Raw genomic sequence first — 23,191 nt, forward strand, 5'->3', positions numbered from 1 at the left:
GACAGCTGGCAAGTTTTTCCGCAAAAGCAGCTGCTTTTGTGGAAAAACTTGCCAGTCTAGACTCAGCCAATCTGTTTGCTTAATACTCCTTTTCCCATCATGACTTGAAAAGGCGGCCCAATCCTAGCAAAAACCAAAATGTATATAGATTTGTATAAGTGCAGTGGTATGGCTCAGCAAAGCATTGGGACACAGTAGAAGTGTACTTTAGAATTTGGGAATACATTATTCTGTTGGTTGAGTATGTGGAAAAACTTGGTGAAGCCAATGGAAACTGTGTGCACATAGCCATAGGTGTCAGAACCAGGGGCGTAGGGGGTGCCTACCGGAAAGGCATAAGGATCTTGCACAAAAGGTGTGATGTGGTGGGGGTTTTTTGTTTTGGGGGGGTTTTTTTGCGCAAAACAGAAACGGATACACTGCTGCTTTTTGTGCAAAAAGAATTGGCAGAAAATATGCTAATGACATCATGACTCATGCTAATGAGCAGGGCTTGCCGAACCGCGGCAAGCCCCACTCACCAGCTGCGCTGTCCGGCAATCTGCGCATGCACAGATCGCCCAAACCTGACTCTTCTGGGTTATGATCTACTCGCCTGTGGCGAGTAGATTGTATTATTTGTTGAGCCCTGCTAATGAGTCCCTCATTAGCATATTTTCTGCTGCAAAAACTTGCAGTGTATACAAAGCCGTAGAGACGTATGGCTCATCTTCCCTGGATGTGTAAGCAGGGTCTGAAGAAATGCTTCCATTCAGCTAGCTAGAATGGGAGCGAAACCCTGGGTGCGTCTAAGCAAAGCAGGAACAAACTGTATTTACATAGATTTGTTAGATATCCAGATGGAACAGTATTTTGCTCATTGTAATCAACTTATTTTGTGACCCAACACCAGCTATGTTTGTATTAAATGCAGGGATAGCTAAATATAGTTACCAATGTTTGTAATTTTGTGGAAATACAGAAAAGTAGGACTGGGCTGAGTTGTTCCAAATGGAAGGGTGCACAGTTAGCAGAATCTTGCAAATGCACAGGCTTGAGTTTCAGAGCTCTATCGGGGAAGAAGCAAGGGAAGGTTATTTTGGTCAGCTGACTATATGGCTGGAATGGTTTAACAACCCTCCTCCCTCCCAAAGATCAAAGAACAGAGCTAAATAGGCACGATTGGGTGCCCCTCTTTGCATATTAATGGTGTTGGAGTTGTGTTCTACCCTGCTTGCTAAGAGTTGAAATCACTGGGAGCTGAAATCATTTGGACTGATGGTCACAGTCGTAGCCACGAAGTGGATGGCAGTGGATGATGACTGAGAGCCAGCAGGGCAGCAGCAATGAACAGGTAGATGGCGAGTGATCAGTGGAATAAGAAGCTTCTCTATCTCCTCCCACACAGGATGACCTCTGCATATGCACCCCTGAACTCTGGGTCTACCATGACCAAGGCAATGACTGAGTAGGGAGAAGAGAAGGGTTGGGCATGTGAAGGGGATGTTTAGGTTACTGGACTTAAGAGCCTGAGAGGAAAAAGTCATTACCTAACCTACTGGGCAGGGGGGAGACTTCTACTCATGTTTTTTTTGTTTATGAACCCTGTGGTATTTTCTCAAATTAATGCCAAATTACTTCCTTTCCCTTTATTAAAATTTCTTTTCTACACTCAGACTCTGTGCTTGTGAGTGGGAAAGCATTGGCCCTCAAAGGTGCCCTGTCATGAAGTATGAATTTCCCAGGTTACTGGGTGTGAACTCAAGCCAGATCTGTGTGGGATGGTTGGAAAGGAACCCCTATATATTGAACTTGGCCCTGGCTGCTGCTGGCCCCATCTAGCAGATGAAAACATCTATGATGTTTTACCTGTATTTTAAATGTCTATCAAGATGGTACATTATATTTCCAGTTTGTTCTTGTCATTGGTGATTTCCTGCTACTTGCATGTGATCTTTGCTTCACCTCCTGCATACTGTAGTGAAGCCTGGTGCTCTATTACCTGTTTACAGAAACTCTGCAGCATCTGGAAAACCAAACATAGAGCAGAAGGTTAGGAAGTGAAGCCAGAGCACCACTTTTCAGGAGTGGGATGGTTGAAGATGGATGGAAGAATTCAAATGTTGATTTGACTTCATAGCAGAAGTGGACTACAGAGTAAGAATCAGGGAATCAAGGTGCTACTCTGAGGCTGCTACACCACAGAGCTTTTTCAGAAAAACAGACATTTTCCTGAAAAAACTTCACTTACATACACACTGCAATCACATTCTTTCAAAAGAGCAGAGGGTTTTTCCTGACATTAGTAAACCACTTTCTACGAGGAAGCCTTTTTCCAAAAGAGCTCTTTCAGAAAAAGGCATGTGTGGACAGGGAAGAGGGAGTTCTTTTGAAAGATGAGGGGGAAAAAGCACAACTGCCCTGGTGGCCTTTCCATCCATAAGAATCACAGCTTACAGGTGAGATAGCATCCACACTGAATGGACGCTAGCTTTTGAAAAAGCAGATCACTTTTTGAATGCGCTTTGGCAGTGTGGATACACGCTTTACAGAAGATCTCTTCTTGAAAAGCTTCTTCTCAAAGAAGCCTGCAGTTTAAACGTAGCCTCAGTTGTGGGAGAGATGAGGGTGACCTGAGATACTACATCAAAATACACCTATTTAAGAAGAGCATATCCCATACTCTGCAACTTCTGGTTATTACTCATGGTTCCCTTTGAACATAAAAAATTACAACTAAACCATAGATGTCAAAATAAATGGACTCAGCACATCTTAATATACACTACATTTTTCTCTTTTAAAAATTGTTTGGTTCATTTAATTGCTAATACTGTAGATGCTACAGTGTTTTCAACGAATCTCACTCATTAGTGGAAACTTCTCCTCCACAATATTAAATGAATGGTTATGCAATTTTACTGTGACAACTGTTGATGGTTTTGCACACTACCTGCAATAAGGGCTCTGTGCTCATCAAAATAAATGGCCTGTAAAAGGTCCTAGAATAGGCTTCATCTCCAATGTGCTTATTACTAGCTGTGCAAGGGCACCTTTGTCCTACACTGCCTTTACTCCACTTATGCTAAAAACTTTAGGCAGGCCTTCATCTCCACTTGCCTTAATTGATACAAAATATGGACCACACTACCATAGTAACTGAGCTCCTCACAATCTCTGGTATGTTTATCCCACAATATCCCCCTAAGGTAGACAGTATTATCCACATTTTACAAATGGATCAGAGAGGCACAAAGAAACCAAGGGGCAAATTTTAAAGGTATTTGGGCATCTAAAGATGCAGACAAGCACCTTCAATTTTATTGGTCTCTGAAATTTGTGACTGTTTCTCATGGTTTTTTGTCAATGTGTATCTCTCAAACACTATTGTGTAGCTACACAAACACTGGCTGGGGGGGAGACCTGGGGTTTCTGCCTGCTGGAGCCTCCAGTTGAGGCCATCCCAGCAGATGATTGTATGTGGGGAATACAGGGATTTCACTGTTGCTATCTCATTAGAGCGCTGCTATGGAGGTAGGTAGTTCTTTGTTCAAGTTTTCTGTTTAAGCCCTCAGGAGGAGGGCTATTTTTCCCCTCCTTCTGACCTCAGGTCATCTGAAGTCAATGAACAGTGAGCCAGGAGGAAGGGAATTTCCATGCTTCCAAAGAAGAACACTTCAGTTTCCCACAAACACACCAGACAGACTTTCTATTGCTAGCCCTGCCATTGCCACCCCAAGCAGAGATAGGGCTATACCAAAGGAGCAGAGCCCCTAAAAAGGAAGGTCTATGTTGGGGGATGCTTAGGGTTTCAGATTGACTTAATCTAGCTTTGTGCATCCTTCAAATCTATAAATATAAACTTTGTTGCTTAAAAATTTCCCTTATCTATTTTTTTCCTTTTAAACTATTTACACTATTGTCAAAGTTTTGCACTGGCCCTTTGGCGTTAGCATGTCGAACATGATTCACACTGCTTAAGAGACTACTTCAAACATGGAAGCAGGTGGTGTCACAACAGTGCTGGATGTCACCCTCAGCATGATGTGCTTTTCTCAAAACCACAGTCTGCTTTTGTGGTTGGTGTCTCAGTAGAAGCCTTTTAATTCTGCAGCAGGTGTTATCACATGACCTCACAAAGTGTGGGAAATAATACAACCAACAGGTGCTAAAGACCCTAAAAGATTCCATATACCAGAAATTGAGAAATGACTAAAGTCAGGCCAAGAAGATATAAGAGTATCAAAAAACACTGCAAAACAATTTTAAGGTGGAAAAAACCAAAGCAATGAAAGAATATTTCATTCCTGAATAGACTGGAAAAAGTTGTATTAAGGTGTTGAATTAAAAAGCCTACAATGATGCCATGCTATAAATTTATATTTATACCTACTATCCTCATTAGATTTCAAAGTTAACAACCCATTCCTCACTAGTCAGAGCAATAATTTTAGGCTCTCTGCAGAATCAGAAAGACAATGCTGTACCTATTGCTCTTAGTTCACATTTGGTAAGTTTTTTCACAATCATAAGGATAAGCAACCCTCCCCCAGTCCCTTATGTAAGCTTAGATTCCAGAGTTGAATTCTGTGGCAAATTCACGATCTTAGAGTCACTGAATATTGAAGAGTTTGGTTATGAATAGGAACAGGTTTGGCCCAAGGACTATTTTTTATTGTGATTTGACATATATTTGATAACTCTGAAATCACCATGTATACTGTGCTGTGAAAAACCCTCAGTGCACAGTGAATACAAAGTGGTATACATTTATTTTAAAATGGGCTGCATCTGCATGCATAAATGAACATATTTACCTATGGATGTACCCATCTTAATATGCAAAACCTCTTTAAATATGCAAAACAAAAACTTTTTTGTGCAGAATTTGCAGATATCATTTAGGTAGGTGGTTTTGAAAGTCTGAGACACAATATAAACTCTCTTAAATATACTGGCAGAAAAAGCTCAAAAGTTAAACTGTAAGAATGTCCCAGAAACAAAATATTTTTGCTAAAGGAACACATATGAAATTGGGGCAAAGCCAAAATTTGCACTCAATTTATTTTAAGAAACGAAAGGGTATCTTCTGAAACAAAGGCTGAAACAGACTTTCAGTTCAAGGCATTGGTTTTTCACTGCTATCAAGACTGGGGCACAAGTTGACATGGGCCATCTCTCCACCCCTGCCAAGTCTCTTTTTATGAGTCAGCAAGGGATCAAAAGTCTGTCAAAAAACAAAAAAGAGATAATACATTTCTAAACCACATTGTTTCATACATGCAATTGATATATACTTATATAGTAGAAGAGATGAAACATTTGGGGTCAGTTCCTCTAATCTAGCTAATTTACACGCAGTGCAGGACCTGAGGGATGGGGAAGATTGACAAAACTGGTTTAAAGTCACTTTTGCACTGGGGTCCATTGTGACCACAGGTGTAATTTAGCACATACTCTGTGCTCCGCTAATTTATGATGGCTGCAATGATCCCCCAGCTATTCCACAAAATGCTCCCATCACACCCACAATACACCCCATACTTTAGGGAAACCAAGGGTGGGGAGGAGGCAGCTACTATAAAAGCTACTTTATGGATCCTGAACTGCAATACCCCAAACTATCATTTCAGAGGGAATATTATATGCAGAATCAGGCTCTACATATTAAAAATATGCAGTAACTGGAAAAAAACCTGTATTTTTTCCTCACAGCTGCAAACATTACACAATTATTAGGCAGCATTTAAATAGTGTATGTGGATTAAAAAGTCAGTTTTTGCTATTCACAATATTTACAAATATTTTTTAGCTCTTAAGGAAATAAATATCCTGAGAAATTTCATGGGGGCAGGCTCACCTCTGATTGTTATAAAATGGAATAATAGCAATAAATTATATTTATAAAACATCTTATCTTACCACATAAATAGTGAAAATAATGAAATATTATCAGAAGCATAGAATACATAGTATAAAATAAGTAAAAAAAATCAAGGAAAGAGGCATCATTAAAATGGATAGTAGAAACAGAAAACTCTACCAAATATTTCCAATTGTTTTTTGAAGTGGAAGGAGTGATCTTAGGTTGATGTCAGAATGAGTGAACTCCACATGCTGAAATGTACTTCAGCAAGTCTGAGTCACTTCCCTACATAAACTGCTACTGTTGAACCTCTAAAAGGTGTCAGAGCGTGGATGCCCACCAGAATGAGAGTTAAGGAGATCACATTTCTCTGTATTCAGAGTTTTTAATATTGTGCCACCTCTCACCTAAAAACAATTTGTTTTCATGATAGGCAGTTAAGTAAATGAGCAAGGCTACTGACACATTCTGTACAAGAAACCTGATCCAAAGTGCAGTGAGGTCAGTAGGAGTCTTTCCATTGGCTTCAATGGCCTTTGGGTCAGGCCCATGTTGAATGGAGCAGAGAGGTTCAGTTGAAACTCTGCTAAGGGAAGAAGTCTGTGCAATACAGATACAACAATCAGCAGGAAAGTGGTTCTGCATACCTGCACGTTTTCCTGCTCACCACACATTAACACTGAAGTCAATTCAACTGTCTGTGTTTCAGCTGGTTTAAAATTTGCAAGGACTGAGCTGCACTGGATAGAGAAACATAGCGCTGCGTGATCAGTTAATTCTGACAATCTGCATCTGAAGTATTCATAGTATCAACTGCTTTGGAACTCTCAATACTGGTAAGAAACTATATATCCTGAATAACTGAAAACTAAGAAAACCACCAAAAAGTATTCTTTGAGAAAAATACCTGCTTGATACATGAAAATTCTGACCACAGCATGACTCATTATAAATAGTCCCTTATGATTCACGCTAATTATTTTGTAAAAAATGTGATGATAATCTTTGCTAGTTAGTATATACTTCACTTATTTCCAGAAACATTTTTTTTCAATTCTTGGGGCTGTTTTCCAGATTGACGGCCTCCAATTCTGAAGTCTTTTGTTTTTTATTTTTAATCCCCAGAACAGGTATTATCATGGACAGCAGTGGGATAAGATTCTTGATACTTCCTGGCAGTACTCCTCAAATACTGACTTTCTCTAATATTGAAAGAGAACAGTCAGTCTCTATGGCAGGTTCAGTTCTTTGCTTTACTGCTGAGACTCAGGGTATGTCCACACTACAGCGTTTTATCGGAAAAACGTTCGTTTTTCCGACAAAACCTGAGTTGCATGCACACTGCAATCACATTCTTCCGTAAGTAAATCGAAAGAACAGAGGGGTTTTTCCGATGTTGGCAATCCTTGTTCTATGAGGAAGAAGCCTTTTTCTGAAAGAGCTCTTTCAGAAAAAGGCGTGTGTGGACAGGAAAGAGGGAGTTCTTTCAAAAGAAGAGGAAAGAGGAAAAAGCACAGGTGCCCTCATGGCCACTTTGTCCATAGTAATTACAGCTTGAATGCGAGATAGCATCCACACTGAATGGATGCTATCTTTCGAAAAAGCAGATCGCTTTTTCAATTAGCTTTTGTGTGTGGATGCTCTCTCGCTGAAGTTTTTTTGGAAGATCTCTTCTGAAAAATGGTTCTTCTGAAAAAAGCCTGCAGTCTAAACATAGCCTCACACTGTGATCTAGTACTAAATCAGATGACAGTGGTCATCTACTTTCTAGGAACTGGACTGAGGCCATAGAACTCTTGTTGACATGCCACTGAACATGCTATATAACAATATCTGTTTAAATTCACAACTTAGAATGATTATTCTGAAAAAAATGTGCCTGTGTAGACAAGGCCTTAGAGGAGAAAGACTGGTGAGGCATTAATCCCTTGAGCCACCCACTCCCCGCTGTGTTGTGTCCTACCTCTTCCAAATGACAAGTCTTATAAACTAGCTATAACAAGTTTAATGTGCATAAGCAACTGAATTAGCTAAAACCCCTCTTTGGTTTGGAAGTAAAACTGGAAATCTTATGAGATGAAGATCACTTATTAGATGTCCAGTACAACTTGATATCATTTTACAGTATTCATGGGTCCTGTCCACAGTCCAGAACCTACATTTATAGTTCACTTACAGTTAAACACAGTTAATGTTTGCAGTAAAGGCCAGACTGAACTGTGTGTTTAATTCATGTTTCTGAACCATGCTACACCTATGATATTTATCATGGTTGCTGCACAGCTCAGAAACACATTTTAAAAATGATTTAGCCCTGTCTAACTGCAAGATCATTAGTGCTTCAAGAGTGCAGATGGAGGCCAAAGATACCACAAGACAACCCTCTCTTAGAGTACTCTGGATCTGATTCCTTTCCTGGGTAAAACCAGGATGTTTACATGGTGCAAATATGTACCTTCCTTTGTAACAGTTCAAAAATGTTCGGGATTTCCTTTTGAGTTATAAGTAAGTTTCACATTGGTTTTCTAAAATACTGTAGTCCATCTGTCCATCCACAACGTAAATATTTATATACTTTGATGAAGTACTATTTTTGATGGAGAAATACTGTAATCACTCTCCACAGAGTGACTTAACATAGCCTTCAATAACAGAGCTTCTACCCGATTGAATTTACATATAGGAATTCTTCCTCATGGGATGGAGGATAGGGATTAAAGGGTGAAATCCTCAGAAAGTGCAAGTTTATTCTCAAAATTAATTAAAAATGTATGTGGCATCAGAGCACAGTCTCCCAATCCAGGATCAGATCTTGTCTACACATAGTTTCTGTACATATTTAACTATTTCAGCTAGGACTGTGATTTTATAGTTAAATCAGTACAGCTCCTAGTGGGAATGCAGTTATACAGGAAAAAGGTACTGATTGCATGTTTTTGTGCATTCAGGGGAATATATTACAGTAGAATAAACACATTTATAGTTTATAGCTGTATCAGTCTTAGGAAATACTACTGTTTTACCTTTATTGGTTTCTTAACTGATATATTTTATAAGCCCTGCAAAAATTGTGCAAGAAAGACTTAATGTTTCAGATATTATACGCATACCCCTCTTACCTTCTATTACTTATTGAATGATCCAAACCCTATTTAAATCAATGACAGTTTTCCAGTTAACCTTACTGAATTTAGGATCAATCCCCTAGGCCCAGATTTTAAAGGTATTGAGGTGCCTAGATCCTATAAGCATGTAATTATTTTAAAAATCTGGGCCTTATCCCCTAACAGGGGTGGGGGATTTAACCACAACAAAATGGACACAAATTTCTTGAGCCTCAAAAGGTTTTTGTGATTGTTTGCTGTTTTAATTGGAATTGACTTGACAAAATGGAAAAAGAAAATGACTTCCCTGAATTTTTTTTACACATACAGCAGTGTGGCCATTGATCGCACTTAGGCGCCCTCTTTGTGGACAGGAGTCACTCTACTACCCTGCCATTCTTAACTATCCCATCTTCAGGGACCCTTTAAGAATTCACAGTTCACAGGGATGCCTTTGATTTAGTCTTCAAGTGCACATAAGCCCTCCCGGCCCTGACACACCTTCCGTGTCTCCTGGTAGTTTAACGCAAAGTCTTCCCAAGCAAAATGCAAATTTATACAGTCTTCACCCCAGTTTCCGATAGACACGGCCCCCTCCTCTCTGAGGGTGGGTTAGTCTGTCTGTCTGTCTTGTCTCTGCTTCTTGAGCAGAATCTCTCCCAACCAAGGCCTCCCGGCCTAAAAAGTATTCTCTTGTTTTCTCTCAGGCTTCCTGCCCATCTTTCCCTTCTCTTACTCACAATTATACTCTCAAAGCCCTGTCCTTTACTCTTTGACCCTGGGATCACTTGATTTCCTTGAGGTGATGATCACCATGTAATCTGTGCTGCCTAAGCTATAGGCTCCACCACCTGAGGGCAAACCCTGCTGTTACTGTGCAAATTTTTACTAAATTAGGAATCTGTTTAGATTATTACAGAAGGCTTTGATATACTGTCACCTGTTCACTAAGAATACTATTCTCATTCTTCTCTGTTGAGGTTCAAGTACTTTAGGCTCCTATTATTACTGGTGTTTAAAAAAAAAAGATGGGTTTAAATGAGTTTCATGGTGAAATTTGTCCCACTGCAGAAGGACTGCATTGCATTATGTAGCATTTACATCATTTATATGATATTTAAGTGGTGCTTAAAACTTTGCATGACTGTTCTGTTTCACACTTTGGCTGTGTCTACATTGGCATACCTTTCCGGAAAAGGGATGATAATGAGACACTTCAGAATTGCAAATCCACGGGGGATTTAAATATCCCCCATGGCATTTGCATTTACATGGCTGCCGCTTTTTTCCGGCTCGGGGTTTTTGCCGGAGAAAAGCGCCAGTCTAGACGCGATTCTCCGGAAAATAAGCCCTTTTCTGGAGGATCCCTTATTCCAACTTGAAAGTAGGAATAAGGGATCTTCTGAAGAAGGGCTTATTTTCCGGAAAATCGTGTCTACACTGGCGCTTTTCTCTGGCAAAAACCCCGAGCCGGAAAAAAGCGGCAGCCATGTAAATGCAAATGCCGCGGGGAATATTTAAATCCCCTGTGGATTTGCAATTCTGAAGTGTCTCATTAGCATCCCTTTTCCAGAAAGGGGTGCCAATGTAGACACAGTCTTTGTGAACAAGGTCTGATTTTCCAGTGCCTGTATAACCATCTGCAGGTGGAACAAACCTGAGACCTCAGAAACTGTGAAACCTCTACAGCATGAGTTACAAAGCCAGATAGCTCACAGCTTAGGCTATAGAGCTCACTTCTTATCTCTTGCTGTAAGTGGTCTAAGTGCCACTACATGGGAAAGTAAGCCATACCCAGGTTATGTATAGACTGTAGGCTACTTTCGGAAGAAGCTTTTCTGGAAGAGATCTTCCATAAACATGAGAACATAAGAATGGCCGTACTGGGTCAGACCAAAGGTCCATCTAGCCCAGTATCCTGTCTGCCAACAGTGGCCAGCACCTGGTGCCCCAGAGGGGATGGACCGAAGACAATGATCAAGCGATTTGTCTCTTGCCATCCTTTTCATCCTCTGACAAACAGAGGCCAGGGACACCATTTCTATCCCCTGGCTAATAACCTTTTATGGGCGTAACCTCCATGAAATTATCTAGTTTCTCTTTAAACTCTATTATAGTCCTAGCCTTCACAGCCTCCCCTGGCAAGGAGTTCCACAGGTTGACTACGCACTGTGTGAAGAAGAACTTTCTTTTATTAGTTTTAAACCTGCTACCCATTAATTTCATTTGGTGTCCTCTAGTTCTTCTATTATGGGAACTAATAAATAACTTTTATTTATTCCCTCTCCACACCACTCATTATTTTATATACCTCTATCATATCCCCCCTTAGTCTCCTCTTTTCTAAACTGAACAGTCCCAGTCGCTTTAACCTCTCTTCATATGGGTTCCAAATCCCTAATCATTTTAGTTGCCCTTTTCTGAATCCTTTCTAAGGCCAAAATATCTTTTTTGAGGTGAGGAGACCACATCTGTACACAGTATTCAAGATGTGGGCGTACCATAGTTTTATACGGGGCAGTAAGATATTCTGGGTCTTATTTTCTATCCCTTTCTTAATAATTCCTAACATCCTATTTGCCTTTTAGACCACCGCTGCACACTGTGTGGAAGTTTTCAGAGAACTATCTACGATAACTCAGAAGAACTTTTTTTCAGAAGAGATCTTCCAAAATAACTTCAGAGAGAGAGCATCCACACACAAAAGCTAATTGAAAAAGCGATCTGCTTTTTCGAAAGATAGCATCCATTCAGTGTGGATGCTATCTCGCATTCAAGCTGTAATTACTATGGACGGAGTGGCCATGAGGGCACCTGTGCTTTTTCCTCTTTCCTCTTTTTTCGAAAGAACTCCCTCTTCCCCGTCCACACACGGCTTTTTCTGAGAGAGCTCTTTCAGAAAAAGGCTTCTTCCTCGTTGAAAAAGGTTTACCAATGTCAGAAAAATCCCTCTATTCTTTCCATTTTCTTTCGAAAGAACACGATTGCAATGTGGACGTAATTTATGTTTTTTCAGAAAAATGGCTGGGTTTTTTTAAAAAACTCTGTAGTGTAGACATAGCCCCAATAGGTGTGTGGGTTACATAAGGTCCCTTATTCCTGATTTTAAGGGGAATAAGGGACCTTTCAGAAAAGGCTTTATTTTCCGAAAGATCCCCATCTAGACTGGCGCTTTTTTCCGGCAAAGCCCCGAGCCGGAAAAAAGCGGCAGCCATGTTTATACAAATGAAGCGGGGGATATTTAAATCCCCTGCTTCATTTGCAATTCTGACTTGTCTCATCTGCATCCCTTTTCCAGAAAAGGGGTGCAGTGTAGACACAGCCGAAGTGTAAAATGCTATCAGATCAGAAGGTAACATATTTTATCTAATTTTCACAAGTGTAAAAAGTACCAAGGGCAAAGCCATGTAGAATCAAGCCCATGCTAACCAAAAAGAAAGGTCCAAAAAAGCTTCTGCTAATCATGGAGCAAGTTCGCTCTATCATGCATAAGGTTCCGCACATTAACATCCTCTATATTAATCAACATGATTGTATAAATTCTTTATGAACCTCCCATTTACATTTCAATGACTATTGCCACCAACACATCCTTGATAGCTAGAGGGCATCTGTTCACTAACACATAGGGAGGTTTGCGGGGGAGGGGGGGGCGGGAGAAGAGGGTCAATATCCCTTTAGGAGAAGATCATCTGGTTCCTCTTTTCTACACACTTGGGAAAAAGAGTTGCTTATAAAGTGTAACAAATGTTTCCTGGATTTTAGCCAATATATTTCTGATCCTCTCTTGATCTTCATTTTCACTAATCCTTTTCTCTTTGTGTTCTTTCTTTTTGTTGATAAGCCAAAGTTCTGTCAGTCCTGTTTCCTCTCTCAAAAAACGTATTTTGTTAAGTTTAATTAAGCATTCTGCCTTGTTTGCCAAGAGCAAATTAAGTTCCCCCCACACTGAAATCAAATTTCGCAAAGTGTCCGGGCAATTAGCTCTAATATGCGGTTGCTGTAACTCTTAAATTTTCAAAGGTTTTCATATTCCTCAGTCTTTGTTTCTGAACAGAGGAAGTGAGACTATTTGTCTTCCCTCTGGTTGTGGCCTTTGGGTTCTCCCAGGCAACAGTATCCCCTACGTCCACAGTGCCATTAACCACCCATTGATATTCAGCCAAAACCTTCCAGACAATCTATAACCCAAAGGTATTTGAAGTAACAAATTGTTCATTCTCTAGCTAAAATCTTCTACTGATGGATCAGCCTTCTGGAACAGGAACAAAACTTGCCTATGGTCTTCTGAAAAGCTGTTCCAAACAACACATTTAAAGCATTCAGAGGCACCAAGGGAAATTGCCTTTGAAAACTGTACATTGGCACAACTGTTCAAAACAATTCAACAGCCACAGTCTTTCACAAAGAGAGTTTCTCTGCTGTGTGTTTATTGTCAGGGATTTGACTTCAACAGGTTTTAACAAAATGAAAACACAACATGATTCAAAGTAAATGGAATAGCAGAAAGGACCTGCTTGTGCTAGCATATTCCGCCTTTTGTAATTTGGTATTGTGGCCTAGCTCTAGCTTGGACCTGCTGATTGAACCTAGTTAGCCTTCCCAATAAGTCCTTTTCATAAAGGCTTACACCAGGTTGCCCTTATCCTCAGAAAAGAGCCTGTTATTAATCCATCCTGATCCTTTCCATCCAAGTAGGTGTGGAAACTTGTGGAAGGCATTTACTCCCTGTTAACCAGATACAACACTTTGTCAGGAGAATACAATCAGTGGCAGGGGAGTCGTTGTTTCAGTTCCAATAAAAAAAATCACATTTTATAAAATAAAATGAAACCCTGGATTGCCTCCAAAACATCAATTAGATAAGCATCATCTAATTTGTTCATAAGGAATTTGACAGTTTAAACATTATGCTGTCAGTCACTATCCCTCTTCTTTTCTCCTCTCTCTACCCTTCTCCTCCATTTTGACAAAGTGATATACTGCACTGTATAAAAAGTGGCTACCTGTCAATAACTATTGTAATACCCTGAACCCAACATCTTGGGTCAGACAGAACTGCTTGGACTGTATAACAAAAGGTATTAGTGCACTTTCACAAATTACAGTCATTGACCAGTCACTTTGCAAGATTCCCTAATGAAGAAATAAATAGTTTTAATATATGAACCCTGTAATTACATATAATATCCCTTTGTTATTTTTTTCTTTTTTACTTCAGGCCTTAGACATGTTTTCTTTCTCCAGACATCCCCCTGGCTGCTCTCAAACCTCCCTTCCCCACAACCTACTGCCAGCTCCTCGTAGCCCCAGGCTCTAAATAGGTTTTACTGTTCATCTCAACCCCCTTCCTCTTTTCACTCCTCCCCCACCATCACATTCTCTCTACACCTGCAAAACTGAAAAATCTGAGACTTTCTTTTGGCTGACCTCTTCTCTCACCTTATTTTCTCTTTGCTGATTAAATAATAGAGGGAAGGCACAAGCAGCACTGAGATGTCCAAATACCTTGACTTTCCATGAGAGCTCACTGCCTTCTGTGAGTTTTGAAAACTCCTCTGTAAATAACAGGGCAATAATATAGTCTCTATTTCATGTGAAAGCAAACATGAGTAGGCTCAAGCATCATCTTCTTTATGACACATCTGTACTGTAACAGACTCAGTGCTTTTCCTCTGTTGTGTTCATCATCGCTGTAGTATTTGCGACCATGATCCCCATTATCATAATACTGCTAAAAATCTGGGATTTTTGGAGACAGACCTTAGGGTGAGTGAAATCCCCTCCTTTCCCTCAAAGGCTGATGTTGGACAATTATGTTCTGCTCCTTTTTCACCCTCCTACCTCTCTGTCATTTCCCTGCTCCTCCTCTCTTTCCCCATCTTCTCTTTTTCTACCTAATTAACCTGCTCATTTCCATTTTGTCATCTGTTCTATCCCACACACTTTGCTCCCTAAACTTCCTTGTCTCCTGCTCCTCACCCCCAGCGAGAGTGATTTTTCTCCCCACTGAATGTTATCCAGTAGCTGGAATCAGTGAAGGGTTCATGATTCAGCTCTATGGCAATGAAGTGGGAATTAAAGATGAACAAAAAACAAACACTCTAAACTAGAGTTACTTTCCAGCACCTCTCAAAAAGAAAACACATGGGCTTTTTTAAAGACTTGAGATTTTAAGCAGAAACAGAGAACCTGATTGAGCATACAAGGGAATGAACACTACTCAGAAAAGCTATTTTTGAAAGGTATTCAACATGTCATATTTGTCTTATATTTTATGATGGCCCCAACTTTTATCAGAACATGATTTCTCCATTCCAAACCTACAACCCTAATTATTACTAACAGCCGTCAGGATAGAATTCTAAATTTTTGTTATAGGAATATAATAGATCTTGTTAAATGCTGTTTTGCTTGCTATAAACAAATTTTTGCTTAGCAATGTTCAGTCATTTTACTTTTTCTATGTTTAATTGATTTCTGAATGGTACGGATTAAAGGTCATAAAAAGTTTGTCTCACATTTATGAGGCAAACACAATGTCATATTGCAGAAAGCTGCTGAAAAACTTTGTTTTTCTCTCTGAGTCAAATGAAAAGGTCATTTGCTTGACAGAACAATGATCCTAATCTCTTTCCCATTCACTTCAACTTTCATAACTTTTGAAACTTTATTTCTGTAAGTGTGCCAAAAAAGATAATTTAAACTCATACTTCCTAGCCTCTGGTTTAGAACTTCTGCAGATATAACAGTCAAATCTCAACAGCATATTACCATTTGGATATTATTTTTATCCGTTAATTTATATTTTGGTCATTTAAACACAAGAAACCAGATCCTCAGTTGGAGTAAACTGACTAACTTTGCATAAACTGAGGTTTTGGCTCACTTATTTTCATTTCTTTTGCCAGAATAAATATGTGGCCTTATTATAATTACTTGCTGAGTTTTGTAACAGTTTGTAAAAATAAGGACAGAAAAATTAGAATTCTGGGTTACATAGGATCTTTTATCAGAAAAATCTACTAATGTTAATTTCTTTGTGCCTTGCTCATTACTTGTGTATTTCACAGTAAATTATATTGTCTGTGTTGAGGCCTAGAGGTTTGGCCTACAATCATATACCCATTGTAGCAAGTGGGAAGAATTCTCACTGACATCAGTGAGCTTTGGATAGGCCCACAGTTTCTGTCAGCTTTCCAGGCAAACAATCTTTAGTTTTAAATAATCTTTATTGCACTTTCATTGATTGTGTTGAAAAAATACTATGCTCATTCATGGAGCACATCTGAGTACCAAAGTGAGGGAGGGGCTTCTATAAATTTATCCAACTGGAATGCTAAACAAAATACCAGCGGGGTGCTGCATCAAAATCTGTACTTGTCCCTATCCAGAGCTGTTTATTCAAGCAAAATTCCTATTGAAATTTGGCTAGGTATGGAGGCCAGGATTAGGTCTCAAATGTGAAAATATTGGTTCCATGTTCAACACAAATCACCTGAGTCTTTACAAGGGATAGTCTTCTATTAGGATCAGTGTCAAAGCAACTGAGCAAAACAGGGGGAAATAAAATAATTTCCAGGTTTGTTGGTTGAGTTTAGTAAAGCTCCTTCCCCTCTGTGGATACCACTGAAGTAAATGTCATTTATGTTTCATAGCAACCACAAACATGTAGGTGCAAGATTAAAACAGAAAAAGGGGTAAAAAAAGAAAGCAAATACTTACAGTTAAACTTTTGTACCTAAGTCTCATATTCAGTAGTGATTCATTTTTACCAAGAGGGAAAGTAGGGGTATCCCTTTCATGAGTCAAATTCTTTTTCTTGTGGATTTCTTTGTTTTGTATATTTTGGTTCTTGATTTTACTTTAATATCTGTGTAATATTGAAAAGAACAGTAGCAGAATAGTCAAGCACCAAATTAAGCTTTCCCCTCACCAAGAAAGAAAGAAGCCAATAATCTAACACAATATTTTGAAAACAATACACTTTATACAGAGATTTGTGAAAAAAAAAGTCCCGTTATGCTTCATAACAGCAATACATGCCTCCAACTGCATTCCTGATCTTGATGAAGCAAACTCCAGTGGGAGCTTCAGAGACTCAGCAAATCAAGCCATTTATTTAGGGGTCTAACAGGAGACACTCAAATTTGAAATTGCTATTTATTATTCCTTTCATCTAAAGGAATTTATAAGCATTGATTTAATTTAAGAGTAACTGAGTTAGTTGAGATTTTTACAGATTGATGAACTGAGTTACAGAAGAGCAAATTCAGCCCTGATGTAGTTCAATTGTCACTTGAGTTATGCCAGAGATGAATTTGGCACAGAGAATGGTCAAATGTGTCCACTGATTTTGCATGCTCCTGTTTATGGTTGTCTGGCTTGAGACACTTATCAGTAGGTGTCTAAATATGAACTTCTAAAAACAAAAGCAGGAGATTTTTTTTTAATTTCTAAGTAACTCGTTCAAGGATTTTCAGTGAGTCAATAGCAGATTCAGAAATGGAAAGCAATGGCCTCATCCATAGCTTATTGAAGACAGTTCTAGGATTCACATTGACTTCAGTGGGCTTTGGATCAGAGTCTAAGAGTTCTGACATCTAGGGTATGGCTAGACTGTAGGCATCCCAAAAAAACTCCACGACATCTGGGGAATGCGTTTGCTTGTCTGCTTTTTTTTGTGGAAGAGCAAACACGCTCTTTTGGAAGCCCCCGTTTTCCTTGTTCTACGAGATAGAAGGGAACTTCCGAAAGAAGGTTTTATCTGACATTTAGCCCAGTCTAAACAGGCCAAATGTCAGAAAAGCCTCTTCCAACAAACGAAATGGAAAAAGGTATGCAAAATGTGGAACGCATTTTGCATACATTTTTCCGACAAAAACTTGTAGTCAAGCTGTACCCCTAGTCTCTGGCTCAGATAGTCACTCTGTGGTAAAATACAAAATACAGAACACGAAATACAAAATTTTGTGGCAGAATAAGATGCACATTTCACATTTATACCTATTATTGTTTTTCCAGTTCATAGTTATTTCATAACTAAACTAGTATCTGAGACCTTTGAAAAAAATGGAAGGGCTACTTTTTTCAGGTAACTAAAGATATATTACTCCCTCTCTCCCATGTTGACACCTTTTTGGTCAGTCTGGGTAAGCTTTACATATCAGTGAAAACATAGACTCAGTTATGCACACTACTATTGAATTATGGTCTGACACCATATAAAGTGAATTACAGTAGAACCCATGATATTCAATGGTACCTAATACTTTTTGTTATGATTGTTGTTATGACTTAAATAATAAATAATAATAGATAATAATAATAACCTTTTTAATTAAAAGTTCTATTAAAAGTCCTCTAATGCCCTTTAGGGTTGACCCCCAACAGCCAATAACATGAGTTAAATTACAACTGTCTTGTCATCACTAGAATTTTATCACAATATGGGTTAGTTTAACCTAAGTTAAAAAACCTAAAGAAGGAGACTGCATTTTCCTAATTGATGTCACCAGGAGAATCTATGGTAGAGAGGTTTTAGAGGCTATTTAAAAGGTAACAGTTTAAATGTAATTTCATTGTTAAACATTTTTAGCAAGATGGCCATCACAAGTAGGCTCAGAAATGCTAGTTATTGCCAAATATGTTTAGATTTTAATCATGCTGACCAGTGTTTCTTAATTCAGAATTTTCAATCTGCTAGGCTAAGTAAAGTGATGTTTTAATTACAAGAAATGCTTTTTTTTTCTTCTCTCCAGGAGAGTTGAGAGAGAATAGCTTGAAAATTGACTCCAGGTCTCCCACATGCTTAAGTAGAGCATATCACTAGGCAGCCTTGAGTTGTTGTAGAAAAGCAGCTACAGTATCTTTTCATTATCAAACAATAATTAAGTTGCGATAAAACAAAACCTGAATAATGAATCAAAGCTACTAGAAACCTAATGGCAGAAATCCTTGGATATGTAATGACTTGAGTAAAGTCAATTAGAACCTGAGGAAGGGAATAATGAGTCTGTTATCTGTGATCCTTATATGGCCTCTATTACCATAGCACCTCAGAATGTATCATGCGTGTATTTCATTATATCCCTCTGAGGCAGAAAATTGCTGTTTTATCCCTGATTTACAGATAAGGAACTTAGACATGGACAGACTTTTAAGTGTTTTTTTCAGAATCACACAGGGAGCCTGAGATAGAACAAGGAACTCAACCCGCATCTCCAGAGTCCCAAGCTATCACCCTAGCTAACAGCCTATACTTCTGACTAGTCAAAGAACATATTTTTGATCAAGGAGCTAAGGTCTAATGGGGCTTGGCTAAGCATTTAAAAAGCGATTGGGAGACAGAAAGGCATTAACTAAGCACAAGAGTTGGAGCCTGAAATTCCTGAGTTCTAGTTTGGCTTATGTAAGTTTTGTGGACTTATAGGGCTTATAATGGAGAAGTGTAAAATAAGAAATGGCAGTGGAGAAGCAAGAGAAAAGACGGTGAAGAAGTAGTGAAAGGAGGATGTAGGAAAAATGTATATTTATTATAAAAAAAAACAAAGTCCATGACTCTGGTCCCATTACAGTTAATTGTAAACCCAGACCACTCAGAGAAAAATTTGCAGATAGAAATAGTTGAAATTTGGAATTTTAATGCTTTGGCAAATTCTAAGATTTCAAAATCTGGTTTAATTCTAAATCAGAACAAAATATTGAAATTTCAGAATTTTTCACAGAACATAGGTGATCAGAAAGAAACTGAAGGTTGGGTTGTTGCTGTGTCCCACTTTTGCCTTCAGGAAGGGGCTTGACAATGTGAAGAATGCAGGTGCAACCAATGGAAAGTCTGACTAAAGTGTTCTGATCTCTGGTGCATGGGACAGATAGCCAGCAGAAAGGGAACACATACTGACAAGCATCTAAACACTTTTTTTCAATTTCATTGGTTTTCCTTATATAAAAAAAGTTGAAATAATAATTATACTATTTATACGTAACACAATATGTGCTGTAAAAGTAGAAACAATAACATCAAAACAAAATGCTCTGGCTTTACTGAAACAAAACATTTTGATAATTTCCCACAAACATTTCAATTAAATCAACACGTTCCCACAAAACATTTCAATTTAGTTAAATCAACATTTTTTGACAGAAAATTTCCATCAGAAAACTTTTCACCAGCTCTAATTGCAAGAATTGGCACATTGCATTCAAATGTAGCATGGGATTTTCAAGCATGCTCAGTGTTCCCCAGACTCTAAACCTTTCTCCCCCTGAAGTGAGACCTTTACATTGATTTTAATAAAAGTATGACAGCGCCTATTATCTTCAATAGGCTTTTGATCTGGCCCTTAGAGTTTTTTGTTACATCATTCATCACAATCAGAGACTAAAGAGATGGAAATTAATACAAAAATAATTTAAAATGTGTTCCTTGCTCTAGGCCTGTTCTAGTTTGTTGTATAGCTCATTTCATTTCAGCATTTCATTTGATTAACTTAATGGTTATGTTTAAAAAAAGCAATAATGAAAACGAATGAAAGATACTACATTGTTTTGTTGTTGTAGATGAGACTTCAGAACTCATGAAATACTGATATCTAGCTAACTAGCCATTGAATATAATTTTCAACAAAGCATGTTTTTTAATTCAGTGATATAGGAATATGTCATACATTTGCATTGCACACTCAGAGGCAGCACTGCATATCTCTATTTGCTATCAAATAATACAATGAAATAGATATTTTCCTTAATGGTAGGTTTACATGATGAGGACTAAAGTGTATTGGCTTATACAGCTTTCATTCTCTCCATCATAATAATAATCCATGTGTTAACTAGAAAACCTAAAGAAAACATCTCACCAGAATTAAACAAGCATTACTAAATTTTGATATGGTCTTCCTTTTGTTCCATCTAGCAGAGTTTCCCAACCTATGGGTCGCGTCCCAAATACGGGTTGCCATTACATTTCAAAAGGATCACCAAATGTCTCCCTAGGGGGCTCTGTCCCCGTCCCCCCCACCACTGTTTTTTAATTGCCTTGGGTCACCAAGTCTTCCTGAATTGTCAAAATGAGTCCCCATCTGGAAAAGGTTGGGAACTGCTGAGCTAGATTCTTTTACCAGGTCATTGGAACCTGAGCATCTAAAACAGTGGAGCAAACAATTATTTCAGTCTATTACCCTCTGGATTATGGGCCCAGTATGCTGTTGATGCATCACACTGCTGCTGACTAATACAAACATAGAGTGGAACTACCATGATGCAGTAGGCTGGGCAGGTTAATACCCATATTCAATGCTGTATCTAGGCAGTGGATAAAACTTTAGCCTCTGGAATTTTTGGCCAGAGGCTAAAATTTTTCTAGAACTACACTAGAGTTTATTTTAAAAACAGTGAGCACATAATTAAGGGTCTGGCAATTCCTATTTAGGTCAATAAGAGATGTCCTATTGACTTCTACTGGAGTTGGACTCAGTTTTTAATTATAGTTCTGTCTGCATAAGTGTATTAGAACGGATGGAAGATGAAGAACATCACTGATCAGCCCAGGGGACAAGCTCTCTGGCTGAGGAGGGGTATGAGTGAATTAGAGAACACTAAATGAGAGAAGAGCAGAATATCTGAACTGAGATGCATCATGTGTAAGTGAGAGGAGAATGATGTGAAGATATGCTTTAGAACTGGTCAGAAAATGGAAAAAACGGTTACTTATCTCTCGTAACTGTTCTTCGATGTGTTGCTTATCTCCATTCCATGCAGGTGTATGCGTGCCATGCGCACAAGTTCCAGAAGCTTTTTCCCTCAGCAGTACCCATTGGGCCAGCCAGGGAGCCCCTTGGAATGGCACCTGTATATCAACGCAGATATAGCCCTGTTGGCCCTACACCCCCTCAGTTCTTTCTTGCCAGAGATCTCCAATGAAGGGGAAGTGACTGGGATTGTGAATGGACACGAGCAACACATTTTGAAGAACAACAGTTACAAGAGGTAAGTAACCATTTTTTCTTCTTCAAGTGCTTGTTCATGTCCATTCTATGTAGGTGACTCCCAAGCTCTATCTATGGAGGTGGGGTTGGAGACTAAATGACATGGACTGAAACACTGCCCTACTAAGGGCTGCATCATCCCTGCCTAATGCGCAATTATTAGGCTGGTAAACATGTGCACTGACGACCAAGTGGCTGTCCTGCAGACATCCAAGATGGGTACCTGTGCCAGAAAGGCTGTGGATGAGGCTTGTTCCCTTGTGGAATGGGCTGTGATGGGAGGAGCCAGTCTATTTGTAAGGCCATAACACGTCCTAACACATGATGCAATCCACAAAGATGGGCACGAGGCCGATATTGGAAGGCCCCTCATCCTCTCTGCTATTGAAATAAAGAGCTGCGTGGACCTACAGATTGGCTTTGTTCTTTCCAAATAAAACATTAATGCTCTCCTCACATCTAATGAGCGTAATATCTGTTCTTTGTGAGTGGAGTGAGGTTTCAAGTAGAAAATGTCCTGGGAGGTATGGAATTGTGATACCACCTTGGGCAGGAACATCAGGTGAGGACATAGTTTAATTTTGTCCTTAAAGAATATGGTGTATGGGGGCTCTGATGCGAGGGCTTTTAGTTCTGATTCCCTTCTAGCTGACATGATGGCCACCAGGAATGTCACCTTCCAGGAGAGATGCATTAGGGAGCATGTAGCTAACAGCTCTGCCAGGGGCCCATGAGTCTCATGAGAACCAGGTTGAAGTCCCATTGTGATGGGACTCTTAGACATGAGGGTACAATCTCTCCATCCCCTTCAGGAACCGCTTAACTGTTGCGTTAGTGAAAATTCGACTCTGCTTTCCCAGGTGGAATGCCGAAATGGCTGCTAGGTGGACCAACACTGAAGTAGACAGACCTTGATGCCTGAGTTCTAACAAAGAAAAAGTGGGATAGGCCTTTGGAGTGGGTCAACCCTCTTCTGCGATGCCCATGATGAGACTTAGCCACATACATGGCTCTAGTGGAGGGTTTCCTTTCTCCAAGAGCACTCTCCTCACTAATTCCAAACAAAGGCACTCCACTCTCCTCAACCACGAATCTTCCATACTGTGAGATGTAGGGACTGGAGATTTGGGTGACAGAGCTGGCCCTGACCTAGATCCTGGGTAATCAGGTTGGGGAGCAATGGGAGCAAACGGCCCCTCTACTGATAGATCCAACAGTGTGGGGAACCAGTGCTGGCAGGGCCACACTGGAGC

General features: G+C 39.4%; 1 long non-coding RNA gene across 1 annotated transcript; it reads right to left on the bottom strand.

Annotated features, from left to right (window-relative positions):
* Positions 1-373: 373 nt before the first annotated feature.
* Positions 374-14,506, bottom strand: LOC142827887 (uncharacterized). The gene is made up of 3 exons (XR_012902682.1): positions 14,392-14,506; positions 1,849-2,005; positions 374-1,048 (listed from the first exon to the last, which is right to left on the bottom strand). It is a non-coding gene; the product is annotated as an uncharacterized LOC142827887 (long non-coding RNA).
* Between the last annotated feature and the right edge of the window lie 8,685 nt (positions 14,507-23,191).

Source organism: Pelodiscus sinensis, chromosome 3 (genome assembly GCF_052426305.1).
Source record: "Pelodiscus sinensis isolate ZL-2025 chromosome 3, ASM5242630v1, whole genome shotgun sequence".
Taxonomy (NCBI): domain Eukaryota; kingdom Metazoa; phylum Chordata; order Testudines; family Trionychidae; genus Pelodiscus; species Pelodiscus sinensis.